This window comes from Lytechinus variegatus, chromosome 3, assembly GCF_018143015.1.
Source record: "Lytechinus variegatus isolate NC3 chromosome 3, Lvar_3.0, whole genome shotgun sequence".
Classification (NCBI taxonomy): Eukaryota; Metazoa; Echinodermata; class Echinoidea; order Temnopleuroida; family Toxopneustidae; genus Lytechinus; species Lytechinus variegatus.
Window position 1 is genome coordinate 40,295,914 of NC_054742.1, and position 6,129 is coordinate 40,302,042.

Consider the following 6,129-nt stretch of genomic DNA (forward strand, 5'->3'; position numbering starts at 1 on the left):
CTAAGCTACTATATTAATATCCATTTCTAGCTCTTCCTTATGGTCTCGTGCAATGGAAATACGTTTTATGAATTTTTAATTAAAAATATATTAAATCAGTGACCATGAACCAATATCACTTCAAAGTACAACGCACTAGTAATCCAAGTATATGCGATTTTGTTTCATCAAATTGACCATTCATCCCATTCATCTCTGATTGTTTTTATATGAAACCAATTCAAACGGGGACTAGTTCTCCAGATTAATCGCAGCATGTTAGTGAACTACCTGCAATTATGCATTATGTACGGAACTAAGTGGTGCTAGAAACAATATAATCAAGGTATTTATAAGTTATATCCTAACAGATTGTCCTTTGAGTTGATATTATATTCATGGCAGTTAGTATGATATATATATCAATAAAAAAATATTGCACTTTACGCGATTTTGTAAACAGCATCACCTAATGTCGAAGTAATCTTATTTTATAATGTCGCTATATGCCATGCCACATAGATATTCTCCTCATGAATATTTATTCTTGAAAAAAAAGTATGCATGAAGATCATGCAGTAGTATAAAATTAATGTTTTAAGAAATTAAAATTTTAAACATTGTAAAGTGCAATTTTCATATTGTTTTCCTGTATAGTCGATTCCTTGCTCCGAGGCTCCGAAAAATCCCGGCGAGAAAGAACGCCAAATTTTGTTTTTTGTATTGATAGACTAATTAATATAAGTGATCTATACTTTGACACTTTATCGCATTTAGGCTTAATGTTCGATTATATCTCCTGGGGACTCTTTGGCTCTGACTATTACATATACTTATGATAATGAAGCATGTTGAGAAGCTAGATTGTCGTATAAATTATTGCTCCGGTACACAGGTGCAATGATCAGCCACTTTCAAAAGCACCTGATATTACGTGTGATGTTTCATAATAAAAACAATCAAATTATGTTTAGTGTAATGTTTCATAATACAGTATAACGCATTTGCCCCCTGAGCATTAAGGCTTGAAAGAAAATCATCCCTGAAGATTAATGATTATTTTTTTATTTATATATTCTTGTTCACTTTGATATTTTCCATCCTGGAGATATATTTTACCTTATTGATTCATTTCTTTAACGTAATTGTTTATTGTGAAATAGTGGCGGATTTTTGAGGACCGGTGTCCTTTTGATGACCTGCCAAATTACATTTACAATACAAAAAATCAATAACGAACTTTGTTGTTTGTTTCAGTTTTTATTTATGCTGTGTTTTCGCTGGTCATATTTTGAGGAAGAGAAATATGACAGTTTTTATAGTTTATATATATATAAACATTTTAGGGAGCAGTTTAGCGAAAGAAACAGTCAACAGACGTGCGTAACATTTTACGTAACCACGCATTTTGATGTTCGATAGAACGTTTAAAGCCCCGAATTAAGCCCCCCCCCATCTCCAGCGGTTTACATTTTATGTGGTCTAAACCCACTTGGTCTACTAGTAGATGACATAGTCAGATAATCTAACACCATCATGGCTAAACCCACATGGTTTACTAGTAGATGACATAGTCAGATCATCTAACACCATCATGGCTAAACCTACTTGGTCTACTAGTAGATGACATAGTCAGATCATCTAACACCATCATGGCTAAACCCACTTGGTCTACTAGTAGATGACATAGTCAGATCATCTAACACCATCATGGCTAATCCCACTTGGTCTACTAGTAGATGACATAGTCAGATCATCTAACACCATCGTGGTTAAACCCACTTGGTCTACTAGTAGATGACATAGTCAGATCATCTAACACCATCATGGCTAAACCCACTTGGTCTACTAGTATATGACATAGTCAGATCATCTAACACCATCATGGCTAAACCCACTTGGTCTACTAGTAGATGACATAGTCAGATCATCTAACACCATCATGGCTAAACCCACTTGGTCTACTAGTAGATGACATAGTCAGATCATCTAACACCATCATGGCTAAACCCACTTGGTCTTCTAGTAGATGACATAGTCAGATCATCTAACACCATCATGGCTAAACCCACTTGGTCTACTAGTAGATGACATAGTCAGATCATCTAACACCATCATGGCTAAACCCACTTGGTCTACTAGTAGATGACATAGTCAGATCATCTAACACCATCATGGCTAAACCCACTTGGTCTACTAGTAGATGACATACTAGTAGTCAGATCATCTAACACCATCATGGCTAAACCCACTTGGTCTACTAGTAGATGACATAGTCAGATCATCTAACACCATCATGGCTAAACCCACTTGGTCTACTAGTATATGACATAGTCAGATCATCTAACACCATCATGGCTAAACCCACTTGGTCTACTAGTAGATGACATAGTCAGATCATCTAACACCATCATGGCTAATCCCACTTGGTCTACTAGTAGATGACATAGTCAGATCATCTAACACCATCATGGCTAAACCCACTTGGTCTACTAGTAGATGACATAGTCAGATCATCTAACACCATCATGGCTAAACCCACTTGGTTTACTAGTAGATTACATAGATCATCTAACACCATCGTGGCTAAACCCACTTGGTCTACTATAGTGGATGACATAATTATCAATACCGACCGCACAGAAAGTTTTTAACCTAACCCCTAACAGAGCGCTAACAGTAAGCTCTGTCACATCTTCCGGGTTGTAAGTCAAAACATTTATTTCAATGTTACAGCAATGCATTGTTTAACATTAAAATAAATGTTTTGACTTACAACCCGGTTGTAACATGGGTCTCTGGTAGTGCACTGTAACATTGGTCTAATTACCGTTTTTTCCATTCATCACACGGTCTAATTACCACTTGGTCAACTGTTATTATAATATAATGCCCTGGTGATCTAATTTCCATGTCGACTATTTTATATTTCGTTTTGTCAAATGAAAATCTGGTTCTCAAACAGTTAAACAGATCATCGGTATATAGATTAAGTGGCATTAGACCAAATGGAATGGATATTAGATGTAAATAACCAAGCAAAAATAAAGAGAAAGTGGTAAATGGGCTATATACCAATGGCAGGAAATAGATACAACGGACAGTAGACGGTCTATGATTAGACCATGTGGGCTAATACTAGTAAACGGACAAGAAGACAAAGTGGGTGTGGACCAAATCCCGGGGGAGGCACTCAGTATTTAATGCATATGGGGTATGTGCCGCGGAGGGATCCCATTTTTGTCTTATTGAGAAAAAGAACAAAGAAAGCCGCTCCAAGGCATAGCATTTTCTTTTTATCGAGAAAAAAGAAGAAAGAAATCCGCTCCAAAGCTTTGCTATTTTTCGTTACGCCGTTCCTGCAGAGCGCTGTCCGACCATCGCCTATGCGCGAGCGCACCCGGCGGAGGCCGCGCTAGCTGCATCGTGCACGCATGCCCATTCCATAGGGATGCATATGCACGTACTCACACGCTGGCGATCCGTTCCGAGGACCCCCGTTTTCACAAACATTTGTAGTTCCGAATTCCGGCCGTTCCGAGGACCCTCCTTTTTACAATAACCCCGCTCCAAGGCCCCCGTTTTTGCCTCGCCCGCGGCACACCCCTACCACTTTTTGGGTCGAGTGCCCCCCCCCCCCCCGGGACCAAATGAGAATTCACCTCTCCCGCTCCCAACTCCCAAGAACCCACTCTGTACTTAGCTTGCTTGCGATACATAACAATATTTAGTTACAAGACATTGATGGCGGGAGGGAGTTTTGGGAGGGGGCAAGGGAAGCTTGCACCCCGAGCGTCATGCACCTTCGTGCATTTTTTTTTCTTCTTTTTTTCTTAGGTTTAGTGGGTTTTATTACGAAGGAAGGAAGCAAAATAACAAACAAACAAAACGAAATGAAACAACAGCAGCATGGATGTCATGCATAATAATATTGGAATTGATTTCAGATCCTCTCCTCATCGTCAGATTGATATTTGAAGGACCGTATATGCCTTGTTAATGCTTGCCCTAGGCGTTGTTTTCCCGGGGACCATCACAGACATCAAACTGAATGAAACATTGGCCCAGGGAGATTTCACCCATCTCCATACGCTGACCTACTATAATTAATGTCTTGATTTGGATTTCATTTCTTTTATATACTCTTCTTAAAAGGGAACATGTGGCAGTGGGATCTCAGATAAGCTTTTAAATATTAAATCCAATCAAATATGACAGACTCTGTATGCATGGTCGCAAAGGGCGAATATTCCAATACTTTCATGCATAAAAAATGAGACTTACTTATAATGATTATTTCTCAGTCGATTCCCCCGAAACACGCATAATGGAAATTCTCATTAGCTACAATAATTAGACTAAGCTATTAAATTATTGCTTGATTAGTAAATTAATCTTAATTTTTCAACTGCATCTGCCAGAAGGATTTAGAATGGATGAAGCTTATGTCTGCAGAAATGAAATTAATACTAAATGGATTATCATGTTTCGAATGTATATATAACAGTTGATTGATATTTTGATTATCCCCTCTTCAATAGAAATAGCAAGCTACATCGTGCCCCCCCCAAAAAAAAAAGGTCAAGAGTTTACATTTTTTCTAAATCAATTATGTTGTTGATTTTCTGCTGCCATGATCACAAACATTTGACTGAATTCATGAAAATGAATAAGATTATAGTGGTAAAAATTAGAATAGGCATAAAGTCATATGATTTTGTTTTCTCTAAGAGGATTAACAGAAAGTATGTACTCGCTACATACTCTTACAAATACACACAGTAGTTCCACAATCTCATACCGCATTACTACCCCCCCCCCACTACACACCACACACACACACACGCACGCGCGCGCAGTCCATACGCTCACACACACTGCTCTTAAAATTAAATCATAATCATATAGGGTGATGTGTTCATGGTTTAGACTACACTTAATGTGTAGTCTTAATGAGCGCCAGTTGTCAACTTTTTTCACCAAGTATATGCCTATACACTGATCCAAATTAATCTTATCATTATGTTGAACATTATTTTTGTAATGAAGATTGAAGAAGTTAGGTGAAACATGAACATTAATTCCATGGAAGTGTGAACTAAAATTCTTGTGAAATCTAGAATTAAACATAGATTGATTATCATAAACCACTCCGTTACTGCTTTCCTTCGATTTTCTTTGCCTCCTTTTCACGTTTTTGACACCCCCCCCTCCTCCGTGTAAAACACGTAGTACAATAGCGTATAAACAGTAACAATGTTTAACGGACCATCCGATTTGAATCGGAATTTTATCTAATTCGAATACAAGCAATTACAAATTTATATTTTTAAAAGGGGGCCATTATGTTTTCACTGACACAAAATGCTCCCAACACTATATCCAGTGTTGTCGATAGCTTAATTATTTCGTGATAGAATTTTGTGTTCAGGGGTGCATATTATGCGCGTTTTGGAAATTGGCTCCCAAGAAACATAGATCATAGAGCTCGTTAATCCGTTTGATTATTTACGAGTTATCTTAAGGTGAATATTCTGTGAAACCCCAATTAATTTGCTCTATCTATATCATGTTACCGTTATTCGCTATCGAATTTAAAAGAAAAGAGTTAACTATGTGTTCAGGGGGATTTTCAATCATGTGTACTTAAGGAAATATCTCCACAGAAACATTATCATAAAGTTAGTTAATCTGTTTGAATTATTTATGAGTTATCGTAAGCCAAGGTGAATATTCTGTGAAACCCCATTTAATCTGCTCTATCTATACCATATTCCTGTATATACGCAATCGATTTTTCTCTAATGTTTACTTTCAATTTGAACCGTATTGAAATGCATAGCCTTTTGTAATTAAGAATGTTTCCTAACTGCATTTGACAATTTTGAAGAAAAACGAGCACTTATCCATACCACTAGAAGTTTTACAGCAAGTTGGTATAAATATATTGCTGTGAACAGATAAATGAACAAATGAAGTGCTGGTGATCGAACTACCCCCCCCCATATTCTTCATCTTTACGTCCGCTTGTCTGCCTGTCGGTTGTCTCTCTCTATCCCCTTCTCCCTGTCCCCCCCCCCCTTCTTGTCCTTGTTCTCTTTTGCAGATCTTCTTATCTTTAAAACCGATCTGCCTCTCTTTTCAAAGTTC